General features: G+C 43.7%; 1 protein-coding gene across 1 annotated transcript in view; it reads right to left on the bottom strand.

Annotated features, from left to right (window-relative positions):
• Positions 1-23,742, bottom strand: part of CSK (C-terminal Src kinase) — a 131,206-nt gene extending 107,464 nt beyond the window's left edge. The window contains exon 1 of the mRNA XM_077264042.1: positions 23,274-23,742. The gene's annotated coding sequence lies outside the window, so the exon portion shown is untranslated. The remainder of the gene's footprint in view (positions 1-23,273) is intronic.
• Between the last annotated feature and the right edge of the window lie 3,118 nt (positions 23,743-26,860).

Below are 26,860 nucleotides of genomic sequence, written 5' to 3'. Positions count from 1 at the left end.
AATTACTCTCTAAAAATATCACTCCAAACATGTAAAACTAAAATAGGGTATTACTTATGATGCCAATGACTGGCTAGAAAAATTAAACAAAACGGGGGCACTCTCACTATGCCAATAGTAATGCTTAGGGTATACATTTAAGGGGCTTTTCATATTGATTAATGACCGATCACCCCCGCCCCATCCTGAGACCTGGATACACATATGATCGCCTCAGCTGGATGTTAAGAGTATGTGCACACGATGCAGATTTAGTGCAGAATTGGTGCAGAACTGCAGCAGAAACGCTGCAGAACTGCACTGTGATTTACAGTACAATGTAAATCAATGTGAAAAAAAAAAGCTGTGCACATGGTGCAGAAAATCTGCGCAGAAACGCTGCAGATTTCAAAGAAGTGCATGTCGCTTCTTTTGTGCAGTTCTGCAGCGTTTCTGCACCCCTCCACGATAAAAATCTGCACAGAAACTGCACAGAAACTGCACCTGCGTTTTCTGCCAGGAGATGCAGATTTAGTGCAGAAAATTCTGCACCACATTTCCTACGTGTGCACAGTGATGAACAGCACAGCTCTGGTCACCATGTAGTGGCTGTCCTTGGGTACTGCAGATCAGCACCTATACCCTTCAGTACCTGAGAACTGACACTACAGAGCAGAGATGTTTGGCTCCGTTTACATTCAACCGCTGCCACATCTGGAAAAAGCTGAACAGTGGGGGTGTTGGACCCCACCAATCAGATATTAATTAACCATTACATGGAGAGATCACTAGTGTAGTAAGCCTGGAAAACTATATAGGAAGCTTGTTAATCAGTGGCTGCACAGTTTCTGTAAGTTCCCCTTGAACCCTTTTAGGAATTGAGTGGGAAGGTGAGGATACTCCTCAACTTGGACTTGGTATTTAATAGGAGGCTTGCTTATCTGCTTGTCACACACCAAGGGTCTCCAAGAAGATCTTTACCGTTTCTGACAAAAAGAGGAGGCCAAAGAGTAGACATGGCCTCTTATACCACATTCACACGTTCAGTATTTGGTCAGTATTTTACATCAGTATTTGTAAGCCAAAACCAGGAGTGGGTGATAATACAGAAGTGGTGATATGTTTCTATTAGACTTTTCCCCTGATTGTCCCACTCCTGGTTTTGGCTTACAAACACTGATGTAAAATACTGACCAAATACTGAACGTGTGAATGTTGCCTTATGGCGGACACAGTAACATCCTATATTAAGGTTGGGGTATTGTTATAGGGATCCATTTAAAGTTCTATCTATAGTAAAGCACAAATGACACCAGTAGGAGTCAGAAGGTAACATGGATACATTTGTATTTCGTGCCCTTTGATACAATAATGTATTAGGGTGCTTGCCCACGATCAGGAATGGTTGTGTCCAAGCAGTTGCGTTCTACATTAGAAGCACAGTGGATGAGATTTGGACAAATCCCATTCCCGCTGTGCTTCTATTTAACAGTGAGTAAACTTACTCGCGGTGCGGGCTTACGAGTAGGATGAATTTCTGTAGTGCAGACGCTAGTTTCCGCTCTGTACTTTGACCAATAGAATGTTATTACATGGTGTAAATCCGCATGTACTAACAAACAAGTGCGGCAATTACAACGCAGTGAAAAAGCGTCGAGTCCAAAATGCTACTATTCCTGATCGGGGTAGGTAGCCTTATCGCAGCGAGAAGTTACATTGTTACTATCAAGATCATATAAACTAATGTCGCAGTTTAGGAAGGCTTCCGTATAACATTCCACATTACCACTGCGACATGTGAATTTAGCTTCAGGCACTGTTCACATGTCCTTTTTTATTTCCATTGTTCTGTTCAGTTCGGGTAGCGTAAAAATGAAAATAAGGCATTCCTAAAATGTCACCAGCTTATATCCATTCTGCTTGCTATTTTTTTAGATAAAGAAAAAATAAAAAAATGAAAGGGTTTTGTTTATTTTAAATTAAAGGCTATGAGTAACGGTTTATAATGGACGGTCATCTGTTACGTCATTCATTAGCAGATCTGTTTTGTAAGCAAGCCCAGAACAGTGAGGTGCTCAGAGATACAAGAGGATGGGAATGGGTGAGAGGCGAAAGCAAGGCTTCTGCTTTTAAGTGGATCTGACAGATTGATGCACCCCACATAAAAATACAAGAAAATACAACCAACTGGCAAAAGATATTTTAGCTTCCACAGAAGTGTGCCACATCGGAATAAACCCAAGACAGAAGTAAAAGGGCTCTGAACACCACCAAACAGGGAACTTCACGTCTACATAACAGTAATGCTTATTGCTAAATAATGAAGTGAATATAAATAACCTCTAGTCCTTAAGTTCTACTAATATGGATTCAGAAACCACAGAGGGGAATTCTCCTCTCAAGAGCCCCTTCTATGAGCCATAGCAGGTCCTGCTCAGTGGACTTCAATGTGATGACATGCTTCTCTAGCCACCTAAATAGTTAGCATGCATTACTACATCCACAGTGCAGTGGATTCTTGGTGGGAGTGGACAGAGGGGGTTTCTCCACCACTTTGTGAGACAAAGTCGCACAAGCTGTCAGTATATTTCAGCACTCCCCCCTCCACTTGCTTGCAGTGCACTATAGTGGCAGAAATCAGCTTTAAGGCCGGGTGCCCAAGATCCGGAAGTAACAGTTCTTTAGACACAGCATATGTTCGCCGCGTCCAATGCGCTGCCCTGTACTGAACGCAGGTAAATCCACATGTGTTCACCGAATCATGCGGATTTAGCACACCTAAGAATTTAGCCGATTATACCATTCACTTGTATTTTCAGTTGAGAAAGGCAGAAACAATGAGAGTCTGCTGAAAACCACCAAGAGCGATCTTTTGCAAATAATTTCAAAATGTATAAATAGTATGTACAAATAGTATAAAAGAGCAACAATTGGCTACTTCATCTGACTTATGTGTATGGCTAGTTTGACATAATATAAAATCATGATTCTCATTATTGGTTATCACTGATCAGCACAGTTGAAGTCAATAAAGCAACAATTTCACTGGTCCAAACTGTCAGTCAAGCAGAATCCAGGAGGTTGGAAAGCAATGAGCTTCTGTTCAGATGAGAATAAAAGTTTAAGTCTTAATTCACACTAGCAGTATTTGGTCAGTATTTTACCTCTGTATGTGTAAGCCAAAACCAGGAGCAGGTGATAAATACAGAAGGGGTGACGTGTTTCTATTATACTTTTCAACTCCTGATTCTGGCTTACAGATACTGAGAACAAGTGAACCTAGCCATACTATTCAGTCTTTAAAGAGAATCCATCAGTTGCATTTCACCCCTCAAACTATGTATATGGGTATGTTAGCTCTTTCACAGACAAGTCAAATAATAGGTTTACCTAGACAGTCTGTTCCTTTGATATTGAGAAATCAGTGTTGGATTTGATATGTAAATAAGGCTGAAAATCAAAAGCCTCTGTCACTCCAGCTCTATTCCTCATATGCTGCCACCTCCTGCTTGATTGACAGCCTCTATGCTCTGTGACTTTAGGCAAAGGAGCAGTCAGGCAAACAAGAGGAGGTGGCGCTGTGGACCTTTCAGCAATGTAATTGTTTAGGTCAGTGTTCCCCAACTCCGGTCCTTAAGAGCCACCAACAGGTCATGTTTTCAGGATTTCCTTAGTATTGCACAGGTGATAATCGCATTACCTGGATAGGCAAGCATTCAATCACCTGTGCAATACTAAGGAAATCCTGAAAACATGACCTGTTGGTGGCTCTTGAGGACCGGAGTTGGGGAACACTGGTTTAGGTAAACATAACTCAGTGTGTATGGATAGGAATAACAAGGTATTAATAAATACAATGGCGGCACACATACAACCAGGTCTGTAGTCAACTGCCCATGACAATCTCCTCTACTACATAAAAACAGTAATGTCTACCACTAGGATAAATACAACACTTGTGGTAGTGGGAAGGGAAATAGTAAGACATAATGGAAGAAAAACAAATTGCTAATAATAGAATGGTAGCATCTTTATATTCTTTAGGATACAAAAAGAATAAAGGTACCGTCACACTAAACGATATCGCTAGCGATCCGTGACGTTGCAGCGTCCTTGATAGCGATATCGTTGTGTTTGACACGCAGCAGCGATCTGGATCCTGCTGTGATATCGCTGGTCGTTGATTAAAGTTCAGAACTTTATTTGGTCGTCAGATCGCCGTGTATCGTCGTATTTGACACCAAAAGCAACGATGCCAGCGATGTTTTACAATGGTAACCAGGGTAAATATCGGGTTACTAAGCGCAGGGCCGTGCTTAGTAACCCGATGTTTACCCTGGTTACCAGTGTAAAATGTAAAAAAACAAACAGTACATACTCACCCTCTGATGTCTGTCACACGTCCCTCGCCGTCCGCTTCCTGCACTGACCGAGAGCTCCGGCGGGCCGCAAAGTGAAAGCACAGCACAGCGGTGACGTCACCGCTCTGCTGTTAGGGCCGGCGCTCAGTCAGTGCAGGAAGCGGACGGCGAGGGACGTGAAGGTGAGTATGTACTGTTTGTTTTTTTTACATTTTACACTGGTAACCAGGGTAAACATGGGGTTACTAAGCGCGGCCCTGCGCTTAGCAACCCGATGTTTACCCTGGTTACCGGGGACCTCGGCATCGTTGGTCGCTGGAGAGCGGTCTGTGTGACAGCTCTCCAGCGACCAAACAGTGACGCTGCAGCGATCGGCATCGTTGTCTGTATCGCTGCAGCGTCGCTTAGTGTGACGGTACCTTAAGTCATCAGTAAGACAAGAACAGTGCAGCATGCTCGGCAAATAACCTAAGCGATACAGCACACAAACCAGGTGTGCAATGACATTAGAAGTAAGCAGGGCTGTGGAGTAGGAATCAAATGGACTTTATATATTATAAATTGGGTGCAGTAGTACAATGCAGGATGTGCTGTAAATGATTTCCTAAGAACTTGGGAAAGTTATGAAATGTCCTATAAATGTCTGTTTTGTTCCTGATCTAAGGATCTCGGGTTTTAGTGGAGATGAATCTGTGCTGCACTTTATGTACATGCTCAGTAGTGACCAATGCTGTGGGGTCGGGAGTCAGGGAAATTGACGAGTTGGATTCGGAGGTTTGGCTTACCGACTTCCACAGCACTGGAAGTAAGTGACTTCAAGTTCCCACCAAGAACTGAGAAATCCTATGCAGCAATGGCGAGACACAACAACAGGGAAGACAAAGAAGCTACAAATCCATATGTGTCAGCTCTGCTGTAATTTACCACTGATCTATCTGAATGAGCCCTTTTGTATCTTTTTTTTCTTCCAGAGTTTAAAGGGACTCTGTCACCTGAATTTGGAGGGAACAATTTTCAGCCATAGAGGCGGGGTTTTCGGGTGTTTGATTCACCCTTTCCTTACCCGCTGGCTGCATGCTGGCTGCAATATTGGATTGAAGTTCATTCTCTGTCCTCCATAGTACATGCCTGCGCAAGGCAATATTGCCTTGTGCAGGCATGTACTACGGAGGACAGAGAATGAACTTCAATCCAATATTGCAGCCAGCATGCAGCCAGCGGGTAAGGAAAGGGTGAATCAAACACCCGAAAACCCCGCCTCTATGGCTGCCTTGCGCAGGCATGTACTATGGAGGACAGAGAATGAACTTCAATCCAATATTGCAGCCAGCATGCAGCCAGCGGGTAAGGAAAGGGTGAATCAAACACCCGAAAACCCCGCCTCTATGGCTGAAAATTGTTCCCTCCAAATTCAGGTGACAGAGTCCCTTTAAAGAGAACTTGTCAGCAGGATTGTGCACAGTAACCTACAGACAGTGTCAGGTCGGCACTAAGGTTATGTGCACAAGTTGCGGAATTGCCGTGGAAATTTCTGCAGCAATTCCACAACTCCCTGCAGCGGGAAATATGCATGCGTATTCACGCTAAACACTAGCGTTTTGCAAGCGTAATTAGCTTGCAGAATGCTAGCGTTTTCCAAGCGATCTGTAGCACCGCTTGGAAAACTGATTGACAGGTTAGTCACACTTGTCGAACATAGTGTTTGACAAGTGTGACCAACTTTTTACTATTGATGCTGCCTATGCTGCATCAATAGTAAAAAGATAGAAAGTTTAAAAAAAAAAAAAAAAATCGTGATATTCTCACCTTCCGGCGGCCCCCGCAGCATTCCCGCTCCTCGCGATGCTCCCGTTCCCAGTGATGCCTTGCGTCAATGACCCCAGATGACGTAGCATCACGCAAGACCGCTACGTCATCACAGGTCATTGTCACAAGGAATCCCTGGGAACGGGAGCATCGCTAAGGCCGGGGCTGGATCCGGGAGCCGCCAGAAGGTGAGTACATAACTATTTTTTATTTTAATTCTTTTTAAAGGGCCTGGAGGAGAGTTTCCTCTCTTCCAACCTGGGTACCATCTGCACATGATCCGCTTACTTTGCGCATGGTGGGCATAGCCCCATGCGGAAAGTAAGCGGATCAATGCATTCCTATGTGTGCGGAATCCCGGCGATTCCGCACAAAGGATGAGCATGCTGCGTATTTTTCCGCAATGCGATTCTGCCGCGGAAAAATACGCATTAGAACAGCATTGCGGAATCCTATTGATTTCAATGGGTTGCGTATGTGTTTTCGCAGCGAAAAAACGCACAATCTGCAACGTGTGCACAGTCTTATACTGATTACAATGATACCTCGGTTGATGAAATCCGTCTTGTGGTTGTTGTTTAATCTTTATTTTCAGTTTTGAGTAAATGATATGCTTGTGATCAGGGGCAGCCTGTGGGGGTCTTTATGTGGTGCTCTGATTACATATTCATCTGTATGGCTTATGACAGGTCACTGATCCCTCACTGACCAGCCCCCTAGTTTACACACTGAATATAATATGCTTTGAATAAAAAAAAAAAAAAAAAATTCACATTCAGCAGGCAGGCTCCAGAGGTGCAGCATGATCACATCTATAATATCCATTTAATTTTTTCATTTAGTGATATAAATTTCTTCAGAATAAAAAAATTTTGGTCTCAAAATAGCATCGGCCGCGCCTGCGTAGTAGCATCTATCGCCAATCCGAAAGATACTACTACGTGTCGGCCCCATCTTGGTGGAGTCAATTTATTTTCCTCTAGCAAAATGTTTTCAGCCAATTTAAGCAGAGACTCAAAAGTGGACACTTATTTGAGTAAACAATATTCGCAGTACCTGGTAGAACATTTACAGTAGACATGATGAAATGAAGGTACTAAACAGACAAAAACTAAGATAAAAACAAAATGAGCAAATACCCTGCAGTAAATAAATATATATTATACACAGTGGTCCTTACCTATACAGAGGGTCCTTACCTCTAGTATTAAAACTTTACCATATGTCAAGTGACGTTAATGTGATTAAGGGCCATGCAGGACCAAAACGCCAACTAATGGACACCCATTTATTTATTTAGTGCAGGTTATTTTAAAAAAATTTTACGTTAGGTTTTGTCTGTTTAGTGGGCAGTGTGAACATGCGCCTACACGCTGCATGTATACCATTATTATTAGTTTTTATTATGCCTTTGCTTATATAGCGCTGATATTCTGCAGCACTTTACTTACATTATCGTCACTCTCCCCATTGGGGCTGACAATCTAAATTCCCTATCAGTATGTCTTTGGAATGATGGAGAAAACAGGAGAGCCCGGAGGAAACCCACACAAAGACAGGGAGAACATACAAACTCCTTGCAGATGTTGTCCTTGGTGGGATTTGAACCAAGGAAACCCAGCGCTGCAAGGCTGCAGTGCTAACCACAAAGTCTACGTTCACATTTGCGGTCGGGCGCCGCAGCGTCGCCGCATGCGTCATGCGCCCCTACATTTAACATGGGGGCGCATGGACATGCGTCGCACTTGCGTTTTGCGCCGCATGCGTCCCTGCGGCGCCCGCGTCCGGGCGCAGAGGACGCAGCAAGTTGCATTTTTGCTGCGTCCAAAATCAATGAAAAAAAGGACGCATGCGGCGCAAAACGCAGCGTTGTGCATGCGTTTTGCTGCGTTTTTGTTTGCGTTGTGCGCTGCGGCGCCGACGCTGCGGCGCACAACGCAAATGTGAACGTAGCCTAAGCCACCATGATTCCAACTTATATTGCAGTTCATCTCTTCAAGTTAGTTTCAGGTTTTTGCATTCTGTGCATATAAGGGTATGGCCTCCCTTTTCTTTGAGCTGGACATTACGTTTATATAGCTCCCCATGGCTGGCTGTCCATTAGATGGGGTCTCGGTCATGCTCGGCCCTTACTCACACTTACGTGAATTGGCATATGGTAAGGTTTTAGTACTAGAGGTTAGGACCATTCCGAATAGGGTCACCTTGACGTGGTAGGATGGCTTCTACATTTTTTTTAATCAAAATTATGATAACTAAAAACACTATTATTTTCATGGACTATTGCTAATTATTTATTTACTTACTGCAGCTTATTTGCTCATTTTGTTTTTATCTTAGGTTTTGTATGATGAAATGAACACTGCCTGTAAGGCACTGCTGTTCTCATGCTTAGCCTACTTTCCTAACCTCCACACCTTTTGGTTTGTCGCATACCTAAAACCTGTCATTCTGAGTCCACCTGTACCCGTGACATTTGCAGTCTATGCTATGATGTTTCTACAGAAACTGTGCAGCACGTCTGGGTGTGACATCCTACGTCGGATGACGTTACACCACAAGAAAAGCTTTTCACAGTGCTGCTCCCCACTTATTTCCAATCAGCGACTGACAACAGTTATACTGCCATTGCTACAGCTATAATAGTGCCCACTGTACTGACATCACAGCCATCTTCCTGCAAAGGTGAAACCGCAAATGCAGAAATACTGTGAAGGGAGTCATAATACACATTGTATTGCGTACAGTTGTGCGTTATTAATTTCCCTACTGCAGCTATTTATAAAAATGGAGGATGGTAAATATTAAGCTTGGTAATCTCATTAGTTAGTTCCTGTTTGTATCTGAAATTCTGCCCAGTTCACATAATAAGGCTTTTTTTTTAACTTCCTCTTGCAACTCCTTCAGTCCTTTACAACTGCTCATTCATCAATTTCTCAGCTAATGCAAAAGTATGATGAAAATTAAAACGTATGGATTGCGTGAGTTCATCATTCACATGAGTGTTTGACATTTGTGGTCTATGTCTTTTCATGGATAATACAAATGGCCATTATGTCCACGTTTGTAATTTTTTTGTGGACACACTGCTTGCAAAAAACAAAGATGTGGCCATTTTTAATTTGTAAGTCAAAGTCGCTCATTTAAATAGAGTCATTCTAACCCTCCCAGCTACATACAATCTTAGGGCAAAGTCAGATGGCAGTATTAGGCTATGAGCACACGTTCCGGAAAGTGTGCAGAATTTTCAAGAGAAAATCCTGACTACTTTCTAAGGAAATCCGCATGCGTATTTTTTGCGTTTTTCTCGCTTTTTTTTTTGTGCGGATTTTTCCGGAGCTTCCCAATGCAATAAATAGCAGGAAATCCACAAAATTAATGAACATACTGCGTTTTTTCCCCACGGAAAAAAAACGCAACATGTGCACAAAAATTGCGGAATGCATTAAAAATGATGGGATGCTTAATGTATGCGTTTAAGAGTTTTTGCGGTGGAAAAATGCAGAAAAAAACGTGAAAAATCCGGAATGTGTGCACATAGCCTTAGTCATGCGAGGATCGCATTGCAATCCTTAGACTGGACGTCAGCTCTCCGGGCCCGAGCGGGACAGCATGTATTTCTTTTAGATGGAGAAACACCGGCAGCACTGTCCTTATAAAAATAGTGTGCTTGACGAAAGGACTCGGGGGTCCAGATTACTTGGGAGTGGAAATCTCAGCATCACGTAAAGAAAATGAGACTGCTTGCTTCAGTGTTCTTTATTTAATCCGACAAGAATACAAAACGGCTTACAACCCGATGCATTTCCTCATTCCCAGCTATGGCTACACACAGATGTCCTTGACAAAGGCCGCTCTCGGTCGAAACGTTGGACCATAGCTGTTTTGACTCCTTGCCGCATCAAACAAGTAACACTGTAGCAAGACTTACAGTCTTGTTTTCTTTTTGTGGTGCTGAGGTTTCCACTTCAAGTACAGTATGTAGCGTAGTTCTATATTGCGCAAGTAATACAGCTGCCTGACTGCGCCTTTATAAAAAGCAAGTGGCATCTACCTCAGTAATACAATAATGAATTGTCAATTTACCCAGGAATTGAGAATTTTGAAAATTAATGATCGATCCTGGGAGAGAATGAACCACATTTCTCTGATAAGATATATTACAACGAGTGAAAATAAGCAACGTACTATTGACTTATGATATAAAAATTTAAAACGACGGCTACTTATTCAGAGAATACATTCATCAGAAAAACAGGACCTGGATGTGTGTATTATTATATATATCACACATACATACAGTGGAGTGAAAAAGTGTTTGCCCCCTTCCCGATTTCCTATTCTTTTGCATGTTTATCATACTTTAATGTTTAAGATCAAACTAATTTAAATATTAGACAAAAATATCACAAGTAAACAAAATACAGTTTTTAAATGAAGGTCTTTATTATTAAGGGAAAAAGAAATCCAAACCTACAGGCCTCTGTGTGAAATTGTGATTGCCTGCCTGCCATCCCCCTTAAAACATAAATTACTTGTGGGTTATCACATCTTGGGAAGCGGTGTTCAAATTCCGTAGCCACACGCAGGCCTGATTACTGTCACACCTGTTCTCAATAAAAAAAAATAAAAAAATCTCTTAAATAGGACCTGCCTGACAAAATGAAGTATGCCAAAAAGTCCTCAAAAGCTAGACATCATGCAACGATCTAAAGAAATTCTGGAACAAATAAGAAACAAAGTAATTGAGATCTATCAGTCTGGAAAAGGTTATAAAGTCATTTCAAAGCTTTGTGACTCCAGCAAACTAAGTTAGAGCCATTATACACAAGTAGGGAAAACATGGGACAGTGGTGAACCAGCCAGGAGTGGCCGACCGAACAAAATTACCCTGATTAGATATTCATAATACAGACTGCTGACAGGTCACTGACCTACCCCCTAGTTTGCACAATGAATATATGTGCATAGTGAAGAAAAAAAAAAACACTTCTGAAGGCAGATGCCGGCCGTGGCTCCTGCATAATCGCATGTGTACTGTGCACTTAATCCCTTTTGTTTATTTAATTCAGTGAGATAAAAAAAGGCAATGTGAAAATGGCACCTGCGCAATAGCAGCTATCGGTGTGTATAGAGATCTGATAGCTACTATTGTGCAGGCGGCGCCATCTTGCTGGAGAAGGGGAGAAAAAAAAATTTCCTCCCCCAAGATGGCGCCGCCCACGCATGCACAGTAGCAGCTCTCAGAGATCGCAGACTGCACGGGTGGCACCATCTTGGAGGAGGAAATTTTTTTTTTTCTTCTCCAGCAAGATGGCACCATCGATGCAAGAGCCGCTATGGGATCTCTATACACACAAAATAGCTGCTACAGCGCAGGCGCCATTTTCAAATTGCTTTTTTTTTTTTAACTCGCTGAATTAAATAAGCAAAAGGGATTAAGTGCACAGTGACCATGCGATTATGCTGCAGCGCAGGAGCCACGGCCGGCATCTGCCTGCAGAAGCAATTTTTTATTCAGTATGTACTGGTATTCATTATGTAAACTAGGGGGCAGGTCAGTGAGGGAGCAGTGACCTGTCAGCAGTCTGCATGAGGCCGGTTTCACACGTCAGTGGCTCCGGTACGTGAGGTGACAGTTTCCTCACGTACCGGAGACACTGACACACGTAGACCCATTAAAATCAATGCATCTGTGCAGATGTCATTGATTTTTTGCGGACCGTGTCTCCGTGTGCCAAACACGGAGACATGTCAGTGTTCGTGGGAGCGCACGTATTACACGGACCCATTAAAGTCAATGGGTCCGTGTAAAACACGGACCGCACACGGACGTTCTCCGTGTGCAGTCCCTGTGGCGTGCAGGAGACAGCGCTACAGTAAGCGCTGTCCCCCCCACTGGTGCTGAAGCCGCCATTCATATCTTCTGTGCAGCAGCGTTTGCTGCATAGAAGATATGAATAATAGTGTTTAAAAGAAAGATCTATCTGTCCGCCGCCCTCCCACCCCCTGTGCGCCCCCCCGCTGTTCTGAAAATACTCACCCGCGTCCCTCGTTGGCTGTCGCTGCTTCCTGTCCTGACCGCGCCTTCTACTGTATGCAGTCACGTGGGGCCGCTCATTTACAGTCATGAATAGGCGGCTCCACCCCTATGGGAAGTGGAGCCACATATTCATGACTCTAATCGGCGGCCCCACGAGACCGCATACAGTAGAAGGGGCGGCCAGCACAGGAAGCAGCGACAGCCAACGAAGGAGCCGGGTGAGTATTTTCAGAACAGCGGGGGGGTGCACAGGGGGTGGGAGGGCGGCGGACAGATAGATCTTTCTTTTAAACACTATTATTCATATCTTCTATGCAGCAAACGCTGCTGCACAGAAGATATGAATCGCGGCTTCAGCACGATGCAGGGGACAGCGCTAAACTTTAGCGCTGTCTCCTGCATGCTCCGTGTGGTACCCACTCGGCACACGGGCAGCACACGTGTGCCGCACGTATGGCCTACGTGAGCTCACGGGCACACGGACAACTCCGGTACCGATTTTTTCCGGTACCGGAATTATCTGGACGTGTGGGACAGCCCTTATAACTATATAATCAGAGCGCCACATACATGAACCCCGCCTTAGGGCATGAGAATCTCATTAACACAAAACTGAAAATAAGGATTAAGAAACAACCACAGATGGATTTCATCAACCCAGGTATCATTGTAATCAGTACCACGGCGCCGACCTGACACTGTCTGTAGGTTACTGTCCACAATTTTCCTGACAGGTTCACTTTAATAATAAAGACCTTCATTTAAAAACTGCGTATGTGCTTACTTGTGTTATCTTTATCTAATATTAAGGCTGTGACCCCAGTTGCAGATTATTCGCGTTTTTTTAGCTATAAAAACGCAAAAAAAAGCATATATTATGCACAGCATCATTTAGAATGCATTCCACAATTTTTGTGCACATGATGCGCTTTTTTCCGCAAAAAAAAAACCGCATTGCGATAAACGCAGCATGTTCATTAATTTAGCGGATTTTTTGTGGATTTCCCACTATATTATTGCATTGAGAACCTCCGGAAAAATCCGCAAGAAAAAAAAAGCACCAAAAACGCGGTAAAAACGCGAGAAAAACGCATGCAGATTTTCTGCAAGAAATCCTGAACATGTGCACATAGCCTTACATTTGTTTGGTGATCTGAAACATTTAGGGTATGTGCACACGTTGCGGATTTCCTGCGGATCCGCAGCGTTTTTTACCGTGCAGAAACGCTGCAGATCTGCAAGTTATTTACAGTACAATGTACGGTAAATCAATGAGAAAAAAAAACCACTGTGCTAATGGAGCGGAAAATTCCGTGCAGAAACGCTGCAGATTAAAAGAAGCAGCATGTCACTTCTTTTTTGCGGATCTGCAGCGGTTTTATACCCATTCCATTATAGAAATCCTCAGGCGTAAAAGACGCAAGAAATCCACAAAATAACGTAGCAAATCCGCACAAAATTTGCACAAAAAACACACCTGCGTTTTCTGCCAAGAGATGCAGAATCCGCACTAAAAATTCCTAAGCCTAATCCTCAACGTGTGCACATAGCCTTAAGTGTGACAAACATGCAAAAGAATAGGAAATCAGGAAGGGGCAAACACTTTTTCACACAACTGTACATATATACACACACAATATATAGTTCCAAGCTTCTTGTTCCAAATAGACAGGGGAAAAAATAAAAATAAAAAAGGAACGCACTCGGATGACTTATGGGTAGGAGAAGCCTAAATTTGTTTATTTTTTTTTTTGCTTACAAGATAAACAGATTGCACACTGATGGTAAAAACGAACACAGACCGAAAAGACGAAATCTGATCTGGAACACTGATGAAAAAAACTGCCCATGTTTTCTTATAACCAAATGATGCCTAGAGCTGGCCAGAATGCAGATGTTTTATGGTCTGACAAATGGACCATCAATTATGTCATAATAAACTGGCAGATTCCCATCATCTGTGCACCAGCATAACCATTAGGCCGGCGTCACACTCGGCGTAAGACAATACGGTCCGTATTTTACGGCCGTAATACGGCCGAAATACGGTGAAATGTTCCCAAAATAGTGATCCGTAGGCAGGGTGTGTCAGCGTATTTTGCGCATGGCATCCTCCGTATGTAATCCGTATGGCATCCGTACTGCGAGATTTTCGCGCAGGCTTGCAAAACCGACATCTAATGGATTTATGTGCTCAAATGTTCATTAAAACATATATACAGTATATATATATATGTATATGTCATTGAGACACATATATATATATTCTGTATTTAGATTTCATTCAGCGCGATATCTGTGAACAGCCGGTAATTCAATTGCCGGCTTTTCATTTCTCCTGCACAAACCCGACAGGATATGAGACATGATTACATACAGTAAACCATCTCATATCCCCATTTTTTTGCATATTCCACACTACTAATGTTAGTAGTGTGTATGTGCAAAATTTCAGCGCTGTAGCTGCTGAAATAAAGGGTTAAATGGCGGAAAAAATTGGCGTGGGCTCCCGCGCAATTTTCTCCGCCAGAATGGTAAAGCCAGTGACTGAGGGCAGATATTAATAGCCAGGAGAGGGTCCATGGTTATTGCCCCCCCCCCCCCCGGCTACAAACATCTGCCCCCAGCCACCCCAGAAAAGGCACATCTGGAAGATGCGCCTATTCTGGCACTTGGCCACTCTCTTCCCACTCCCTGTAGCGGTGGGATATGGGGTGATGAAGGGTTAATGCCACCTTGCTATTGTAAGGTGACATTAAGCCAGATTAATAATGGAGAGGCGTCAATTATGTCACCTATCCATTATTAATCCAATTGTTGGAAAGGGTTAAAAAACACACACACACACATGATTAAAAAGGATTTTAATGAAATAAACACAGCGGTTGTTGTAATAATTTATTGTTCTCGCAATCCATTTCCAGGCCCTCGCTTGGCAAAATAATAAACGCACAAGATACATACCTTCTGATGTCAGATCACGTCCCACGAAGTAATCCATCTGAAGGGGTTAACTAATATTACAGGCACAGCTGCGATAAACCACTCGCTCGTGCCTGTAATCCCCGGGTGCTGAAAGGAAAGCAGTGATCTATACTTACATTGAGTCGCGGTGAGGCGCCCTCTGGTGGATGTTCTCATGAACTGCAGCCTGGGAACTTTTTCCCACGCTCCAGGTCATATGAGGACATCCACCAGGGGGCGCATCACCGCGACTGAAGGAAATGTAGGTCATTGACCTACATTTCATTCATTCGCCGGGGATTACAAGCACGGAGCACAGCTGCATTTAGCAGGGCTCCTGCCTGTAATATTAGTTAACCCCTTCAGATGGATTACATCGTGGGACGTGATCTGACATCAGAAGGTATGTATATTGTGCGTTTATTATTTTGCCAAGCGAGGGTTTGCAAATGGATTGCGAGAACAATAAATTATTACAACAACCGCTGTGTTTATTTCATTAAAATCCTTTTTAATCATGTGTGTGTGTTTTTTTAACCCTTTCCTACAATTGGATTAATAATGGATAGGTGTCATAATTGACGCCTCTCCATTATTAATCTGGCTTAATGTCACCTTCCAATAGCAAGGTGGCATTAACCCTTCATTACCCCATATCCCACCGCTACAGGGAGTGGGAAGAGAGTGGCCAAGTGCCAGAATAGGCGCATCTTCCAGATGTGCCTTTTCTGGGGTGGCTGGGGGCAGATGTTTTTAGCCACGGGGGGGCCAATAACCATGGACCCTCTCCTGGCTATTAATATCTGCCCTCAGTCACTGGCTTTACCACTCTGGCGGAGAAAATTGCGCGGGAGCCCACGCCAATTTTTTCCGCCATTTAACCCTTTATTTTAGCAGCTACAGTGCACAAATTTTGCACATACACACTACTAACATTAGTAGTGTGGAATATGCAAAAAAAATGGGGATATGAGATGGTTTACTGTATGTAAACCATGTCTCATATCATGTCGGGTTTGTGAAGGAGAAGGAAAAAGCCGGCAATTGAATTACCGACTTTTCACTAACACCGCTGCGTATTTCTCGCAAGTCACACTGCAGGTCCACGTGGAATCCGTATTTTTCTCGCCCCCATAGACTTTCATTGGCGTATTATTAGCGCAATACGGTGACAAACGCAGCATGCTGCGATTTTGTACGGCCGTAGAAAGCCGTATAATACTGAACCGTAATATACGGCTGATAGGAGAAGCCACATTGAGAATAATTGTGCCGTATGTAATGCGAGTTTTACGGACGTAGTTTCTGCGCTCTTACGTCCGTAAAACTCGCCAGTGTGACGCCGGCCTCACCCTAGAAAATACAGGTAGAAATGTCAGCAACTCAAACTCCACCCAAGTCGCTAACTATAGCACTGAGTGGTAAATTCACAAGACAATTATTTGCCCCAATTATCACAACTGCTGAGCAAAAAAAAAAATACACCAGCAAGGGAAAATAAACCGTATTCATTCAATTGCTATTCTGTTCTTAATGATGTACATTATTCTTGGGTGTATAAAATGCAGTATGACAGGGCACAGAGCTGCGTGCTTGTTCACTACTTTGGCTCACACAAGGTCAGGTACCTATTCTATAATGTACATATACCCCAATTTAGCATACTGTTCAAACCAGGGCCGTGAAGTATGGGTCAAGGAGTCTGTGTCCAGTTTGGTGGAGTCAGTATTTAATGGAAAGAGTCCAAAAATATATAATACATTGGGTACAGTAGTACAATGCAGGATGTGCTGTAAATGTTTCCACATGAATTTTATAGCTTTCCCAAATGTCTTATAAATGTCTGTTCTGTTCCTGATCTAAGGATCTCGGCTTTTAGTTGACGTGCAGCACTTTATGCACATGCTCAGTGGTGATCAGTTCTGTGGGGTCAGAGTTGAGATTCAGGGGAATTGAGGAATCGGACGTTTTGGCTTACCGATTCCACAGCCCTGGTTCAAACAGGGAAACGCATTGAACCCTCTAAGGGTACGTGTCCACGATCAGGATGGCCGGCGGTATCGCCGGAGCGGCAAACCCGCTCGGCGCTAAGCCCCGCCCCCTTCTGGGACGCGATGATGCCGGATGTGTTCATTGTACACATACGGGATCATCGCACCCCTCGCATAGGGCCCTGTGTTATTCCTTGCGGCGGCGCAGCGTCGCCGCAAGGAACACGGACATGCTGCGATCTTAAAAGATGCGCAGCATGTCCGGAGTCGCAGGGCCGACGGGTGCGTGTTTCCACGCATAGTGGACACGGGATTTCAAAAAATCCCCTCCACTATGCTGGAACATCTGGACGCTGCGTGTTTGACGCTGCGGCCCCACGCAGCGTCAAACACGCAGCGTTTCCTGAACGTGGACACGTACCCTAAGGGAGTAACATTTATTTTGTTTTACGTTTTTCTCTCCAACGTTCATCAAGCCATTCGTTTATGGGCTTTGTTTTGTTTTTTTTAAAGGCATCATTCTGAAAAACTTTTAATAGTATTTTTTTTTTTATAAGGAATCAGTCCTTATAGTGCACACATTCCCTGAATTAAGGCTACTTTCACACTAGCGTCGGACGACGCACGACAAATTGCGTCGTTGCGACGTACCGAAGCTAGCAGTGAATGCGCCGCACAACGGTGGCAGCGGATGCTGTTTTTCAACGCATCCGCTGCCCCATTGTGGTGCGGGGAGGCGGGGGCGGAGTTCCGGCCTCGCATGCGCGGTCGGAAAAGACGGGAACGACGCACCAAAAAACGATACAAGCAACGTTTTTTGGTGGCGACGGTCCGACGCAACACGACGCAACCGTCGCACGACGGTTGCAACATGTGGCAATGCATCGCACTGCGTCGCTAATGCAAGTCAATGGAGAAAAAAACGCATCCTGCAAGCACTTTTGCAGGATGCGTTTTTTCTACAAAACGACGCATAGCGACGTGCAGTGCACGACGCTAGTGTGAAAGTAGCCTTAAAGGGATATTCGGGTAACAAGAACTGATTAAGTATCCACAGGACAGGTGATAACTTCTAGATTGATTGGTGTCCGACTGCTGAGACTGCAATGGATTGCAGGAATGGGCAATTTTATTCCCTGACTGAAAGGCTCAACTGCTCCACCACTCATTCTCTATGGGACTGCTGGAGAAAGCTTCCCAACATCCACCAGCTCTATATGGAACGAACAAAGCGACAGTCAAACATGCACAATGGACTTCCATTCAAAGGGATCTGAAAGTGTCTCGCTCTGATAATCGGTGAGGGCCTCGGTGGTTGGACCCCCAATGATACATAAACTAGTCCCTTTCTTATTGGCAGAAGATAATTCTGTAGTACCGGAATATCCCTGTAATTCAAGGAATATAAGCACCTTATTTTTCTTTTCATGTTCTTTTTAGCCAAACGCAAAAGAGAACTTCTTTCTGGGTCTTCACTTGGCTTTGAATGAATGAGGAAAAAAAAAAAAACTCATTTAGGTGGTATGTTAAATACTTGGGATGTTACCCTCAGGATATGTTTTCCTCCACTGATTAGACCTGTGTAAAGAGCACTGCACAGTGGACCAGTGCATGAGGATGTGCTTTGTACACATGACTTATCCATGTGGATCTATAGGGTGAATTCAGATGCAACAGGTTTGTTACAGAAACGTTTATGATTGTCCTATTTCTCAGAGTGGGGCTTGCAGAAATCCATGTGCTGCTGCCAGATGTATGAAACTGCCTGGCGGTCACAGTAAATATGCTGCATGTGTATTATACAGAGTTTTTAACTACAGTAAGTTGTTCACATTGTGTTTATTTTCATTACTTATAGGGGTTGTCTACCACTTTGATATTGATGAAGGCAAAAAAAAAAAAATAGTTCATCAATATCTGGTGGAGGTTTCAACAACTATTTTCAGACAAAAGGAAAATGTGTGATCAGAGGCTTTATCCAATTTTAACATTTATCAGCTACCTTTTGAAATTAGTAGGGGCCCTTATCACTTGACACAGACTCAACAGCCTCCAATGGAGGCAAAGACATATTAGGACACAGTGCATCTGCTGCAGACCAATTACTCTAAAGTAAGGGTACCATCACACAGTGCCATTTTCATCGCTACGACGGTACGATTCGTGACATTCTAGCGATATCCATACGATATCGCAGTGTCTGACACGCAGCAGCGATCAGGGATCCTGCTGAGAATCGTACGTCGTAGCAGATCGTATGGAACTTACTTTCGTCGCTTGATCACCCGCTGACATCGCTGGATCGTTGTGTGTGACACCGATCCAGCGATGTGTTCGCTTGTAACCAGGGTAAACATCGGGTAACTAAGCGCAGGGCCGCGCTTAGTAACCCGATGTTTGCCCTGGTTACCAGCGTAAACGTTAAAAAAAAACAAACAGTACATACTCACATTCCGGTGTCTGTCCCCCGGCGTCTCAGCTTCTCTGCACTGTGAGCGCCTGCCGGCCGGAAAGCGAACACAGCGGTGACGTCTGACGTCACCGCTCTGCTTTCCGGCTATGGTGCTTACACAGTGCAGAGAAGCAGAACGCCGGGGGACAGACACCGGAATGTAAGTATGTACTGTTTGTTTTTTTTACGTTTACGCTGGTAACCAGGGTAAACATCAGGTTACTAAGCGCGGCCCTGCGCTTAGTAACCCGATGTTTACCCTGGTTACCCGGGGACTTCGGCATCGCTCCAGCGCCGTGATTGCAACGTGTGACCGCAGTCTACGACGCTGGAGCGATAATCATACGACGCTGCGACGTCACGGATCGTGCCGTCGTAGCGATGAAAATGGTACTGTGTGATGGTACCCTAAGTGATGGAGTTTGGTTATTCCTCTGTAAAATCTGTGTTAAACATGTGGATTTACAGCTGATTTGCCCAGCATTCTGTACAATGTGTGCAGATCTGTTCTGAGGCTGGATGGCGGCACATGGAACCTTATGATTCCAACAGACGCTGCCACTCCGTGTGCCGTGCTATGGTGCTCAAGTGCGAATCCAACAGAATAAGGAACGCCTTATAAAATGGGTGTCTTTTTGGAACAGATGTCCTCTATACATTGATTGGTGATTTTTTTGTTCCCCATAACAGAACATGTTCTGGTTTTGCACAAATAGATAACAAAATCGCCACAGCGTGTGTAACCCCAGTTTTAGCGCATTTTTTCTGACTGAAGTAGGTATAAAGAAGGGCATGGTCACGTATGTCATTTTTGCAGATTTTTTTTTTTACATTTTTTTCTGCTGAAAAAAAATAAAATAAAATGCTTTATTTTACAGTACCAGCAAACAAAATTACGATTTCCAAAATCTCATTCACATGCTTCGTTTTCCTTTTTTTTTTTTTTTTTTTTGTAGCCGTCACTATTTTTTGAAGTTGGCTATTCATTCTTTTAAATGAATGGACAAAAAAAAAAAAAAAAAAATAGCCAAAGCACACAAAAAACATTGGTATTGTATGTAGCTTCTCCCTGCGAACTCTCTGGTTTTTGGTGCAGGAAAACAGCTGCATGTGAACATACCCCAATACTGCCGCCACGTACGTACGCTTCCATTTGATTTCCCCTCTACAGACAACTGGCTTACATTGGCACTCAATGAGATTATAACTACTCTGTGTGGGTGAGAGAAGGGAAATAGAGAAAAAAATGAAATCATAGAGGACAATCTCTGTACAGCGCTATGGACCATGATGGTGCTATGTAAGGAAATAAGTAATAGTACACAGGAACTAGTAAAATGCTCACATAGTAAGATATCACATGCCATATTAGGCTTGAATCTAAAGAAGATATACAGAGAGTTGGTCTGAAGCAAAAATAACTCAACAGTAATGACAGCCTTTCTAGCCTCTTCCAGGCTGGACAGCTGGAATTTCAGAAAGTGCCCAGATAGTGAGTGACATGGACATCCCCGGGGAGCGCACACTGACAGCCACAGACCTTCCCCTTCTCAAGATAAAACACTGCCCTGCCATTGCAGTACTGGCAAGAAGCGAAGCTGATGGGGATGCCCAAGGCAACACACAAATGCTGCCTGTCTTCTTTATGAGATACAGAAGAATTTTGCAATTACCGAAAATCTAAAGAACGGTGATGCAACAACTGGTCTGATATATATTTAACATCGAACCGGCCAAACCACAGTAAATTACTGAATGTCTACTACATACTTTTTTTTTGTAATAAAGGGGGGTACAACGTTATGATCCCTTTTAAAAAAGCAGTATGCTTTGGCTAGGGTAATTTTTCTGGAGTTTGCCACTGGTATCTATATGGAAAACGAATAACAGCAGTAAAGAACTTGCATGTTTTATTAATTACAAAATGAAAAAAAGAAAAGTTTACAAATCAAGACACACTTTTTTCTAGAATAATTTTATAAAGCACCAATAGCAGAGGCCTCGATTCATCAAGACTGGCATTTTGCTCCCCATTCTTGATCAACAGGGCACTGGATTAAGAGGTGTCAAATTAATCAAGAGACGTGTGCCACCGCAATAGATGGGCCTCCGTTACATTTCTGTCAAAATTCATGCCACTTTGTGGAGTTAATTATGATACATTTTTGGACCATGCACCCAACACCCAGATCTTTTTGACCATTTTTTTTTTAAAAAGTTGTCAACAGGTCAAGACAGATGTAAAAAAAAAAAAAAAAAAAAAAAAAAAAAAAAAAAGGACAAATGTCAGACAGTTTAATCCTCGAATACAACTTTGATTGGGAGGCAAGCAGATTACCGCAGTTGCAAAAATTTTTGCAATTCCCCAAAACTTCAGAATGAGGTTTGTAAAAATCCATTTGCCACAAAACAAATCCCACTTATAAGTACAGAATAAAATTGTAGTTGCAGATTGTTGATAAATTGTTATTCACCTCATTCAGGACAGTTTCTCAGTTGCAGAAATTTTTACTAAAAGTCCCAGCACACAAACGTACCCTGAAATTTGGTTTGACTCCTAGGACTAGAGTAATTTTCTATTGTGGTCTACGAAAGTTCTTAATATCAGGATGATTAAAGGGCTTGTCCCTCCCAATATATAACCCAAGGAGAGACAAGACACTGGGCAGGACAGTATCCTTGGCGTAGGCCATCAATATCTGATCCTAAGGGTCCAATCCTCATCACTCCTGGCAATCAGCTCTTTGATGGAGCCGATGCCACGGCTAAGCACCAGGATCTCGTTAAACTGGTGGAGAATTGTACCTCCACCAAACTAAACATTGATAATAACCTATCCATAAAAAGCCCATTCATTGAAAAAAACCCTTTGATATTTTATATAAAGGAGGTTTCCAAATCCAAAATACATTGTACACGTCAATCAGAAGGTCGCATCATAGAGAATCCTCCATTGATATATTCCAGATAGTGTTTCTGTAGGATCTCAATGAGGAAATAGTTATTGTTCTAGGTTGACAAGTGGGGATCCAGTGCGGAGACCCCGTCAATGGCTTTAGATTAGAAAAATCATCTGCACAACAAATACAAGAACTAGAATTGCATCACTCTCTACAAGAGAAATTTGAACTATTTTTGCAAATATTTTTCAACAATGTCAATAGTAAAAACATCAGACGTGCCAATCAAAACTTGCCATGTAGGAGCACAGCATCTAGTAAAGACACCAGTGAATTTCCAGTCCAACCGGACTCTCTACACCATGCGATTTACCGCACAGACCATGAGTACAGACAAAAAACGGATGACGTTACAATCGGAGAGTTCAGATTATATAAAACTGTAAATTAATCTGATCAATAACAGGAGACGCCTCGGTCACCTTTGTGTCAGCGCACACAATTACTAGCCAAGATGGACAGGGACAAGCCAATGATCTGGACAGGACTCCCACCATTGTCTGCACGGCCAGCAGATCCGGGGTACATGTCACCAAGGCCAGCATGATGGCTGGAATGGGAGCAGTGCACACACAGTATACACACACAGTATACACACACAGTATACACACACAGTATACACACACAGTATACACACACAGTATACACACACAGTATACACACACAGTGCAGCAGCACTGCCAGGAGCAGGCTTGTCAGCCACACACACAGCCTCACCTGGGGGGACGGCTGTCCAGGATCTCCCATTGATTTGGGGCGACGTGTGGAGCAGGAATGGGGGTGAGAGAGGGTGCACCCTATGCTGGGAGCAGAGCGGAGGGGGTGGGCTGACACCGGGAACATGCAGAGCGCTGCGGACAATGCATGCAGCGCACGGGGGTCCACAGCACCGGGATGTATGGGGCTACAATAACGGGGCAGGACAAAGGCAGCCGCCCCGGGAGGTATGTGCAGGCAGCGAGTCCTGGCGATATCCTCATGTACGGAGCAGCCCGGTACGGGAACCGCTACAGGCTCGCAGCAGCAGACAGGCCTCCGTTCAGTTGTCTCTGCAGACGCGGCCCTGACAGAGGAAACGGTGCCAGGTTCGACCACCGCACCGCGCCTGCGCAGCCAGAGCGGGGGCGCAGGGCGTGAACCGCCCCTCCTTTCTCCTCCACATTGTGGATGGAAGATGCGTCCGGACGTCTGGTTGGCGGGTGACGAAAATTTAAAGCGACGAGAGTGTAGAGGCGACGTTATGGCGGTGTTCGGTCCGGTGTGTGAACCTGGGTCACTGTATAACACCCTGCTTAGTACACAGACAGCAGTGCTGGGTGTCCCACATGTGGACCTGGGGTGTACTGGTTCCCAGTACGCGTCATTTCATACAGGGACCACTAGATTGGTGCATGTTCCTCCGGCGCTGTATGGATGGCGGTATGGTTGTGTCTAGTTCGGAGTTGATTATTTGTGGTCCTCATTTTATCAACTCCACTCTAGACGGCTCACTACTGAAGTGACTAGATCCGAGTGGCTATTTTGTGGTCCTCATTCCAGCCACTCCACTGTAGACGGATCACTGGTGAGGTGACTAGATCGGAGTGGATTTTTTGATGATCTCTCTGCGGCTTCCCTTTTCTAGATAGTTCTGTTTCTACAGTGACATTCCTCAAAAAATCAACTCCAATGTTCAGAATGGAGCTGATTCCAGGACTCATAGACTGCAATGTAGTGGAATTAGAATGTATACACACATTATGTATATATATATATATGTGTATATATATATATATATATATCAGCTTTATAATTGTAATAATTTAATATTTTTATTTTTTAGATATTGTGAAGAGCGGAACAAAAATGGTTACCTCAATGAACCAAAAAGAATTTGTGATCAATATTGACCTGTCCATTCAAGGACATTTTAGCTATAGTGTGAAATCCTATTTTTTGTTTGTGAAACTGCCACTTAGGCGAAACTGTACTGTTTTGTTTGTTGTGAAACTATCACATAGCCGAAACTGTTTTTTTGTCTTCTCTTTTCTCTCTTTGTTTAAACAAGCAAAACTTGTATAACCACTGAAACTACCTGTACAACTATATAAAGAGGGGATAGCACCTTGAAGGCAGGCGTGCTTCAGAGACTTCCCAGTGATATACTATACGAGACGTGTCTTGTGTATTATTTCTGGTGATTCCCTACTTCCAAAGGCTGCTCCGACTGAGTGTGGTCCCAACATTTCCTGGCGCCCGAACAGGGACCCGAGGTCTGTGTACTCCTTCAAGAACACCGGCAGAATACGAACGAAAAGAGAATCTGGGATAATGGACGGCAGATGAATAAAAACCTGGCCAGGTAAGAGACACTGTTAGATCTCTTATATCTGCCCTGCACTGTCCGTAAGATTTTCTGTGTCGTGTCCTTTAGCGGGTAGTTCTAGTAGAGGAGGATACCTATAGCTCGGGTTCTTGAACTACTTAGGAATTGACCACCTCACGGAGTACGGCATTGAATGAGAGTGAATGTGAATAGAAGGTGTGTGGAAGTTGGGAATAGCCCTATAAGCCGCCCAGGGTGTTGAAACAGAAGAAGTGACTGTCCCACTGGGCAACGTGGTTGCGTCCTTTCGGGGAGACCTCCGCGCCTATGTTCAATCTCTGATCCTGTCTTTGACGAAAACCTGGTGACGGATAAGTGTATGATAGTATGAGCCCAGGACAGATAAATTAGCCTGGGACAAGATACGTTGTATTTTGATCCTCTGTCTGGTTGCATTTGTGTTGTTTGCTATAGGTGTAGGAATCAGGATTTTCTTACATCAACACGGTACGCAGAAGCCGTTAAACATCCTAGCTCCTTAGGAAGAAGGTAACGAGGTATTCTCATACCCAAACGCCACCTAGGGCAAGAAAAGAAAAAAGCTCAGGATAAGAAAATGGGGAATAAGCAAACAAAGTCGGAACCAGAAGAATTAGATATCTATACTATCATAAAGGAGAGAAGTGGTGAAGATGCCACTAAGGGGCTGAGAAAGATTTTTAGTAAGTTTGGAGTTACTAAGGCAGAAGCCTTTAGTAGAAAAAAATGGGAAGGAATTCAGGAAAAAAAAAAAGGCATAATCAGAGACAAGAAATGGATAGATCAGATCCAAGCGTTGATTGATGTCTCTAGGGTAGCAGAAAAAGAGGGATGGACATATAATCAACAGAATAAAAAGTGGTGTATTAGACCCGCAGGCTACGGAGAAAAACAAAATGTGGAATATAAGAACACCCCACCCCCATACCTTAACCCACATGCCCCATCTTTTCTCCAAACACCACCTCAAAGTTTAGCCGGACCAGGAGGATGGGTATGTCCGCACTGTGGACAACAAAATCCAGACTGGAGAAATGATTGCCTAGCCTGTGGTACACCTAGACATGGCGCTGTACTTGCCCCTGTTAGGGTAGTACCAAGACCCTTTAGGGAACCTGGTGCTGACGGAGTAATGGGAACTAGATATCACCAAACTCGACAATATTTCCCTTGGTCCCCCGCTGAAGGCATGTCTCTCTTGCATAACGCACCAGATCCCACCCAGTGTCCAGTTAGATTTGCACAATATATACAGCAAATTATGCAGACTCACGCTGGAGTTTGGGCAAATGGAGAAGAATTATGTAGAATGAAAATGACTCCTGGACTCTTCCAGGAGCTATTAGCAAATCTACAGGTACATAGGCACCAGGCAGGAGATGGTGCCTTACAAACGATAGAATCAGGTACGCAATTTGTAGATCACTTAATGGTTTTCATGAGGGAAAAACAGAGGCAGAGAGGAACAACGGGAGTGGTGGCTCAGAAATCTGGACAATCAGTAGACGAATATTATCTAAGTGTAGAAAATAATTTCAGAGATGAAGGCATGGATTTAACCGCTTCAGGAATGATGAGGTTAGTTACAAAAACCTTTATAGATGGATTGTCTCCAAAAGTGAAGGAAAAGCTTAAGGCCGCAACCCCTGATTGGAGAACCTTGGAAGACCCACACCTGGCTAGACAGAAAGCTGTAGGGATAGAAATGGACTTAAGAGAAAATTCTAAGCCAGTAAGAATTGCACAGGCTAATACTGGCTCTGCTAATCAAAAGTTTACTTGTCATTACTGTAAGAAGCCAGGACATTTCCAAAGGGAATGTAGGAAGAGAAAAGCAGATATAGATTCAGGAACCTTTGTACCCAAAAATAGGATAAATAACCCAGCGCCTGATCAAACAGACAGCTCAGAATGACTGAAGGTTATGCAGGTCTCTCTTCCTTCTAGAAGACCAATAATA

The sequence above is a fragment of the Ranitomeya variabilis genome, chromosome 5 (assembly GCF_051348905.1).
Source record: "Ranitomeya variabilis isolate aRanVar5 chromosome 5, aRanVar5.hap1, whole genome shotgun sequence".
NCBI lineage: Eukaryota > Metazoa > Chordata > Amphibia > Anura > Dendrobatidae > Ranitomeya > Ranitomeya variabilis.
Note: the sequence above shows the minus strand (reverse complement) of the source record. Positions and strands in the feature narration are given on the sequence as shown.